We start from the raw sequence: 9,848 nt of genomic DNA, 5'->3' as shown, positions 1-9,848 counted from the left end.
ATATGCTGATAGGGTGAGATGAAGAGGGGTGGGTAGAGCATAAATACCAGCGTGGCCCAATTGAGCTGAATGGCCTATTCCTGTACTGTAACTTGGCTCAGCCCTCTGAACCCCTAACGATCCATTAGTTATTATCGCGGAGTTTCATCAATAGTCATTAATCTCAAAGAAGCATGAGGCACATAGAAACAGCAGGAGGATATTCAACTCCCTCGCTCCTCTTCCGCAACTCAGTTAGATCATGGCTGATCTGTACCTCAACTCTGCTTATCTGCCTTTGCTCCATGTCCCTTCCACCTAACACCTGGCACCCACAGCACTTTGGTGGAAAGTTAATACTGATTAACCACAAAGATCGTTACTTCTGCTCTAACTATTTACCCCAAGACTTGGTGACTGCAAACAGACCAGTTGGCTGGCCTAGAAAGGTTATAAGCAGATACCCAAATTCTAAACATAGGACACTTTGTAAGGCATTGTGTGTTACTACGTACCCTGTCCACAGCTGCTTATCCCTCTTTAAATTCTTGAAGACAAAATCCATGCAGACATTCCCAATGTAGTATTGAGGGAATGCTGCACTGTCAGAGGTGCATCTTTCCAATGAGATATTAAACCAAGCCCCATCTGTGGCGCTATTTTGAAGAGGAACAGGGGTGTTCTCCCCAGTGTCCTGGCCAATAATTATCCCACAATTAATATCACTGGTCATGATCTCATTACTGCTTGTGGGAGCTTGCTGTGTGTAAATTGGCTGTCATGTTTCCTGTGTTACAGCAGTGACTAACACTTCAAATAGTGTTTCAAAGTGCTTTGGGACATCCAGCGGTTGTGAAAGTTGCTATAGGAATGTAAGCGTTTTGTAATGACTTCACGTAATGGACAGGTTTCAACTTGAAACAGGTAACTTTACTACAGAGAGCTTTTCAGATGCTACATGCTTGAACCAGGTCCTCGACAAGAAGCCCTGCCTCCCCCGGATTACCCGTGCTCATTGGTCAGCGCCTCCAAGAACAGTCACGTGACCCCCTGATAGGCAGTAGGAAAGGCCATACCTGAAATTACTACATCTTTCTTTTCCCCCTGCATGTAATCGGGGGGGGGCAGTTCTGCTTAAGCGCTGACAAGTTATCACCTCTGTCACATTCGCCACCTTGTGCTTCATTCAAGTCCCTCTTGCCTCTTCCCCCTTCAAGCTTGACATTAAACAGCGCTGATTTCCACATGAGCTAGCACTGAGCTGCGTTGAATGACTGGGAAAATGAATTAATTCGGAGGAGATTCTTTTCATTAACCGCATTGAGATGTATTTAAAAACTAATTAACTCCAGCTGTAAAATGAGCTTCCGTCTCCAGAAGCTTCTTGTTGCCCCACCACCTGAGTTTACACCTTTCACTCGAGAAACCAAAGGCTGAGGTCCCCAGCGCAGAAGGACATCAAGGATGGTGAAAGGGGTCGGGGAGAAGGAGAGACGGTTCTAGATGAAGAGGTATGTTGGGATGTAAAAGCCTGCAGGGTGTAGGGGGGGAGACTGAGACAAGGAAGGAGTCTCACAGATCTGAGTCCCTCAAAAAAGAGATGGGTACAAAGCTGTATTTTTCAATTAGCAAAGTTCAGGCGCAAACACTTAGCACATTTCTACATCTCCCAGTGCGTTATGAATGGATGACCGTCTGTCCAAAAATAGCACATAGATGAATTTAGTACAAAGCACATTATCTGATTGAGCCTAAATTTTTGCCGATTGGGAAATCGCTCTCTCTCTCTCAATTAAGCAGCAAATTCAGGATCACAAGATTCCAGGTTCCAATCCCAGGAATATCTAACCCTTCATCCTCCCAGTTGATAAACTAAAGAGAGAGAGAGAAAGAGAGCTGGAGAGGGAAAAATTTTTAAGAGATTGAGGAAAGGAGATGGAAGGAGCGAGGTAGGTAGGTGGGCAGATAGAAAGCCTTACATTTATGTAGCGCCTTTCACGAGCTCTGGAGGCCCGAAAAAGCTTTGAAAATGCATTTCATTGGTTGTAAATTGAAAATTTAATACAAGATAATCACTAATAAATCCAACCGAAAATTCAGAAGAAACTTCTTTACCCAGAGAGTGGGGAGAATGTGAAACCCGCTACCACAGGGAGTGGTTAAGGTGAATAATATGTTTAAGGGGATACCTGATAAACACATGAGGGAGAAAGGAATAGAAGGTTATACAGATCGGGTGAGTTAAGATAGAGTGGGAGGAGGCTTGTCTGCAACCACAGCATGGAGCAGATGGGCTGAATGGCCTCTTCCTGTGTTGTATCATTTCTTCAAGCAGTGTGGAATCTTCTGGATTACAGATTAAGTGAGGGTGTCTCAGATGTTTGTGTGAGCTACCTCTTAGTGGGTAAGTACCACAGCAGATACTCAAACCTAGCTCTCCAGCTCATTGCCAAAGCAACTTTTGCTGACGCCTTTAATTGACAGACTCAGCTGCACCCCTGAGGGGTGTAAATAGCTTTCGGGCTGCACTGCTCTGTCCTGGGCTATTTTTACAATGGATTAATGTCATCCTTTGATCAGCAGCGTGTGTGTTTTTTTTTAAAACGCAGAGAGCATGACTCTGAACACCATTGATATAAACGCCACAGAGGTGAGGTTGGTTGGGGTTGGCGGAGGAGGGGTGGAGGTGGAATATAATATGGGAGGGAGGTGGATGTGGGGATGTGGAGGGGGGTGGATGTTGAAGGGGGTCACTTTCTAATCACATCATCAATGAGTGTAGATGGCTTCCCCTCACCTGACTCCATCAACCCCCCATCCTCCAACCTTTGCCCCTCGTGTGTTAGCAAAACTGGCCCCGGTTTCCCCACTGGCAAGGGAGCTAACTGAGACCAGGCAGCCATCACGCACTCTGCAGCTGACCCTTGGACAGCTGCATTCAGTTCCTTTTCCTATCTCTGCTCCCGGCCATTTTTTGTAAACTTGTTTCCGGGGTTTGTCATTTTCAGTCTCCCACTTGCAGAGGGCCCCAAACTCCACTCCCAACCACCCACTCCACCCCATCACAGCCCTGGCCCTCCTCTTCACCCCAGGGTACAGTTGGCAATCTCTAAACAGTAGACTCGTTCCCCCAAATCCCAGAAACTAACTACACCAACTCTTTGCCCATAGCCGAGCACATATTTTCTTTTCGTATTCGGTGAGGAGTGGGTTAGCTCAGCTGCCCAGATAGCTAGAGTGTGGTGCAGAATAACACCAACAGCACAAGCTTAATCCCTGTACTAGCGTGGTAGATCATGGAAGCCTGACTCCTCACCTTGCCCCACACTTGTAGGGTGATTCTCCTCAAACTATATATGACTAATTGTCTCTCTCCAGTGGAGAGAGAGATGCCTATTACCTCTTTACTTTATTACCTATTTACTTTATATAAATATATATATATATCTGAAGCTTTACATTTAGACAATACCTGTAATGTAGTAAAGGACAAAACTTAACAAAAGGATTTTCAGACAAAATTTGATCCTGAGAGGTACTAGGACTGGTGACCAACAGCTTGGTCAAAGCTTTTAAGGAGTGTTTTATCTCCGTTGAAAGGGGCCGAGAATCTGAACGGTTTAGGGAGGGAATTTCAGAGTTTATAGGGCCCAGGCACCTGAAGGCTCGGTCACCAACGGTGGGGCAATTAAAATTGGGGACAATCAAGGGGCCAGAATTGGAGAAATGCAGAGATATCCTGGTCAAGATTTATCACCTAACGAATAACACAAAACAAAAATCAGATTTATCTGGTTGTTATCATGTAGTGGTTTGTGGGATCTTGCTGTGTGCAAATTGTCTGCCATGTTCCCTGCATTACAACAGTGACAAAATTCCAGCAATACTTTATTGGCTATAGCTTGCTCCGCAATGTCCTGAAAAGGTAGACAAATGGAGAATTCAGCCAGTAATATGCCGAATTGATTTACCTCCTCCTGCAGGAGAATTGTTTGAATCATAGCATGACACAGCACAGATAGAGGCTATTCAGCCCATCTTATTTATGCTGGCTCTTTGAAAGAGCTATCCAGCTAGTCCCACTCTCCTGCTCTTTCCCCAAGTCCTGCAATTTTTTCCTTTTCAAGTATTTATCCAATTCTCTTTTCGAAAGCTGAATCTGCTTCCACTGCCCTCTCAGGCAGCGCCTTCCAGATCACAACTCGCTGCGTAAAAAAAATTCTCCTCATCTCCCCCACTGATTCTTTTACCAATTACCTTCAATCTGTGTCTTGTTACTGACCCTCCTGTCAGTTGAAACAGCTTCTCCTTTCTTCACTCTATCAAAGCCTTTCATTATTTTGAATGCCTCTATTAAACATCCCCTTAACCTTCCCTGCTCTAAGGAGAACAATCCCAGCTCCTCCATTCTCTCCACATCAACTGAAGTCCCTTATTGCTGATCCCATCTGGCTAAATCTCCACTGCACCCTCTCCAAGGCCTTGACATACTTCCTAAAGTGTGTCTGGAGAAGCGAACGCAATCCATTGGCTGAGGCCTAGCCAGTGTTTTAAAAAGGTTTAATATCACTTCCTGGCTTTTGTACTCTATCCCTCAATTAATAAAACCAAGGACCCCATTTGCTTTTTCAATATCCTGATCAATTTGTCCTGTCACCTTCGAACATATTTGTACAGGAACCCCCAAGGGTCTGCCTCTTCCTGTGCCCTTCAGTCCGTTAAAACCTCAGATTGTAGCAGGTCAGTTTGGGGATTCAGGTCATTACAGTAAAGTACATCAATACAATGGCAAGGGAACAGTCATTAGCAAAATTGAAGTACTTGCCAACTATTCCCAAGAAGCAAAACATTCCTAATGAGTCCCTGAACTTTCAGCCTCGAGTTACCACATCCCACAACATTCTCTGTGCACCCGCCCCATGGTGAAATGTTTATCCCAGGTCCCACACCTCCCTCCAACTGCCTTTCCCAGGCCTTTAGCTCAATGTTAAGGATTTCCTTAATTGTCATTATAAGGACTGCAGGGCAGAGAGTGTGAGGGGGTGGGGCGGGGGGTGTGGTGGGTGTGTGGTCAGAGATAGGAAGTGGGTGTGTGGTGGCGCATGAGTATGTGGTTTGGGGGGTTTGATTGTGTGGTGGGGGGGTTGAGGTAGGGGGTGATGAGTATGTGAGGTGCAGGGGGCGAGGGTGAGGGAGGGAGGTTTGGCGGGGGGTTGAATGAAATGGGGTGGGCGTTTGGCAGGGGTGTGGGTTTAAGTTGGGGTGATGAGCTTGTGAGGTGCAGGGGTGAGGGTGAGTGTGGGGGGTTTGGTGGGGGGTTGAATGTGATGGGGGTGGGTGCTTGGTAGGGGTGTGGGTGTGAGTTTGGGGGGGGCAGTGTGAACTGAGGGGTTTGGTGGGGGTGGGTGCTTGGTAGGGATCTGGAATTGTGCTGGAGTGTAGGTGTGAGGTTGATGAGGGGGTGGTATGAAGCAACTAGGGGTTGTGGGGGAGGGAGGATGTGTCTTGTCGTGATGTGGGACAGACTTGACAAAAACAGCAAGTCTGTTCCTGCTGTCAGCTTGAATATTCACATTGCAACTGGTGAGATTCTGCTGCAGGGAATTTGCTGGATCTTTGTCTCCATCACACTCAGTACTGCCCTTTGCAAAAGAAATTCAACAACAACTTGAATTTACATAGTACCTTTAATGGAGAAAAATGTCCCAAGATGCTTTACAGGAGCATTATCACACCAATAAAAGGAAGGGGAGTTGGGAGAAGGACAACTATAAACTTGGTGAGTATTGCTGGCTGGGCCAGCGTTTATTGTCCCTAATTGCCCTTGAGAAGGTGATGATAACCTGCCTTCCTGAACCACTGCAGCATACAAATGAGTGGATCTGCTCAGCAATTTCAGAGGGAAGTTAAGAGTCAACCACATTGCAGTGGATCTGGAGCTCCATGTAGGCCAGACCAGGTGAGGATGCCCTAAAGGGAATTAATGATGGGTTTTTATAACTATTGACAATGGTTTCATCATAAGATTTTTAATTTCAGCTTTTGTTCTTATTGAATCTATGGTGGGATTTGAACACAGAGCATTACCCTGGTTCCCTGGTCTATTGACAATGCCACTACACCATCACCTCCCCATCTCATAAAGGAGGAGAAGAGAGAGGTAGAAAGGTTTAGAAAGGTAATTACAGAGCATGAAGCTGAGAAGGTTGGAGACATGACCACCACTGGTGGAGCAACGGGAGGGGTCATGGACAGGCCCCAGAATTGGAGGAGCACAGAAATTCTTAGAGGATTGTAGGGCTGGAGGAGATTACAACTATTGGGGGCGGGGGGTGGGGGGGAGGTGGGGAGAGGCTATGGAAGGAATGAAGATGAGAATTCATTGGGCGCGGAGCGATTGGACTTTTTCTCGAAGGTTGCCAGTGCTAGATTTTACCAGCCAACCCCTTATGAGTGTGGACTAGAACCTTGTAAAGATACTAAACCCTTGTGTGAGAGACGATTTGATCCAATCCTGTCTGGTGGTGAAATATTCCATTGGCAGCATCTTTCTATGGATTTAAGGAGCTGACAGCTATAACTGGAGGACCCTGAAGACAGATAGCACCATGGTCCCTTAGAACATTTTATTTGACCTCAGGGCATTACAACTAAAACATCGAGGCAATGGAGGAAGTGCAAAGTCAGTTTACAAGGGGTGCTACCAAAACTGAGAGATTATGACTATCAGGAAAGATTGAACAGGCCAAGGTTCTTTTCTCCGGGAAAGAGGGGGTTAAGGGGGTGACCTGATAGAACAGGATTGTGCAAGGGTTTGAGAGGGCAGACATTGGGCAGTGAGGACGATACCAATCAACTGTGAAAAGCCATAGGCTGGCAGAATGGGCGGACGTTTGGCAGATAGTGTTTCGTACAGAAAAGTGTGAGGGAATGCAGTTTGGCCAAAAGGCTAGGGAGAGGCAATACAGACTTAATGTTCTAAAGAGCGTGCGAGGGACACGGGGAGGCATTTGCATAGATCTTTGAAGGTGGTGTGACATATGGAGAGTAATTAGTGAAGCATATGGGATCTCGGGTTTCATAAATAGAGGTATTGAGTACAGAATCAGGGAATTTATGCTGAACCCTTATAAGGGTTAGGCCACAACTTGTCCAGTCACCACACTTTAGGAAGGATGTGAGGGTCCTTGAGAGGGTGCAGAGGCGATTTATCAGAATGGTTCCAGAGATTAGGGGATTTTAGCGAGAGGGTTCGGTTGGAGAAGCTGGGCTTGTTCTCCTTGGAGCAAAGGAGATTGAGGGGAGATTTGATGGAAGGGAACAAGATTATGACAGGATCGGATAAGGGAGACAAAGAAAAGCTGTTCCCATTGGCTGATGGTACAAGGACTAGGGGCACACAGATTTAAGGTTTTGCCAATGAGATGCAAAGAGGATATGAGGAAGAACTTTTTATGCAGTGAGTGCTAATGACCTGGGACTCACTGCCCATGAGGGTAGTGGAAGGAAATATATTTTGCAGGGCTATAGCAATAGAGCTGTGGAACTGAATAGATTGCTCCACAGACATCCAGCATGGACTTAATGGGCCAAATGGCCTGTCATAATGAATCTATGACAAAGAGCAGATTGCTCTACTTGTGGTGAGACCAGAACTAAGAAATTCACTAATAAATTAAATTGGGAATTCAGGAGAAACATCTTTACTCAAAGAGTGTTTAGAACATGGAACATGTTATCAGAGTGAGTAGTTGACATGAATAGTATAGATACACATGCCCCCCACCCCCACCAACCCCCCCCCCATGCTCCTCCATGCCACCTCATGCCCTCCGCCCAGACCCCATGCCCCCTCATATCTCCCCATTCCCCTTCATATCCCCATGCCACCTGCAGAGCCACTCACCCAGTATCCACCATGGGCAGACCTCAGGAGCTATGTGGAAATGAAAAGAAAAATAACCTTCTAACAATTTAATACAGTTCTCACTCATACACACTTGATAGCAAAAGAAAACTGTTCAAGAAATCCATTCAAAGCTTTTAAATCTCCTCAGGGGTTCAATCTCTTATAAAAAAAACAAACTTCTATTCAGACCCTGCATAAAAGACAGCTAATCCCATATTAACCTCTTTAAACAGACAATCAAACTGTGAACTCAGAACTTGCTGCTGAAATAATTATAGCTTTTGAAACTCAGCCAAGCACTCAATGATGTGATAATAGTCCTTGGGACATGTTAACTAAGAGCTCTATTGAAATTGCACAAACGGATGGTTTTTTTTAACCCACTTCATGCTCTATCTCCTCCTCATGGTTAGTGAGACCGACCATTTTAGAACACATTTCTCAAGTAACAAAATATAGAAATGATCCCTAAGGGTATAGTCTTTCCCAACCTACACCAGATAGCCTGTCAAAGCAGTCAAGTAGATGGTGTTTTTCTATCACTGGCAGGTTAAGCTTGATTTTTTTTTCAAATTTAAAGAGCAGGGGATTTAAATAACTTTAGACCATGATACTTAAACAGACATTATCTGCCCTTCAGAAGCATTTATATCTACTCCATCAATCCATGACTCCTACACTGCAGGTTCAGACCAGCCAAAATGGGGTCTGTTTGAACTCAGCACTGAGTCCAAATGGTCCCGCTGAGTTTAGGTTTCCTGCCCCTGTGATTCATGCCCCACCCCCTGCCGGCAAAGATTGGATCTGTCGGAAATGGGGGTGGGGCTTCCATATCTGGGTCCCACCCACTATTTTTAAAGATCTGCAATGTCTCCCCTACTCCTCAAAAATACGGCCCCTAGACTTTGGGATACAGGGCACCATTTCAAAGTTTGCAGATGGCACAAAACCTGGAAGTGTTGTTAAAGGATGAGGAGGCTAGTGTTAAACCAGGTTGGTGGAATGGGCGGACAGGGGACAGATGAAATTAAATGCATGATGTGAAGTGATGAGTTTTGGGAGGAATATAAAATGAAGGATGTAATTCTAAAGGTGGGGTGGGGGGGGTAGGGGGTGGGTGCTGGGGTAGAGGGACCTGAGTCTGGAACTCAATTCCAGAGGGATGATAAAGGCACAGACCCTCATTGTACTAAAAAATAAAAACACTGGGATATGCACTGGTGGTGCTATAACCAACATGGGTAAGACCAAGAGGCTGAAAGTGGAGTTAAGCAAGGTTGCTTTTTTTTCAGTTGGCACAGATGCACTGCAGCAGCTCACCGAGGCTCCTTCAACAGCACCTTCCAAACCCATGACTACTACCAAATAGAAGGACAAGGGCAGCAGTTAGATGGGAACACAACCACCTGGATTTTCTGCTCCAAGCTACACACCGTCCTGACTTGGAAATATATCGCCATTCCTTCACTGTCGCTGGGTCAAAATCCTGGAACTCCCTCCCTAACAGCACTGTGGGTGTGCCAACACCACATGGACTGCAGCGGTTCAAGAAGGCAGCTCACCACCACCTTCTCAAGGGCAACGAGGGATGGGCAATAAATGCTGGGCCTTGCCAGCGATAACCACACTCCATGAATGAACAATAAAAAGACAGGATGGACCAAATGGCCTCCATGTGAAGCAATTTTTCAATTTTCTGCATGATCCTACCAGTCAGAGAGTGGAGAGAGAACTTTCTGGAAGCGCACGAATGAGGAAAGAGCTGCCGAAAATATTCCGTTAATCAATAGTTTAACCAAGGGCAGTGAGGGGACTACATGTCTGTGACCATCAGTTCAAACGGTGATGGTGATTGATTAAAAATAATTTATATTGAGCACCGCAGAAGTGGCAGAAAAATTATAAATTCAGCAAGGAAGTCCGGCAGCTTAATGGCGAGCTTTTGTAATTTGTTGTAACT

The 9,848-nt window shown here is 45.7% G+C and overlaps 1 pseudogene; it reads right to left on the bottom strand.

Annotated features, from left to right (window-relative positions):
• Positions 1–8,267: 8,267 nt before the first annotated feature.
• On the bottom strand, positions 8,268–8,372 carry LOC121285400 (annotated as a pseudogene).
• Between the last annotated feature and the right edge of the window lie 1,476 nt (positions 8,373–9,848).

Source organism: Carcharodon carcharias, chromosome 12 (genome assembly GCF_017639515.1).
Source record: "Carcharodon carcharias isolate sCarCar2 chromosome 12, sCarCar2.pri, whole genome shotgun sequence".
NCBI classification, from domain to species: Eukaryota; Metazoa; Chordata; class Chondrichthyes; order Lamniformes; family Lamnidae; genus Carcharodon; species Carcharodon carcharias.
Note: the sequence above shows the minus strand (reverse complement) of the source record. Positions and strands in the feature narration are given on the sequence as shown.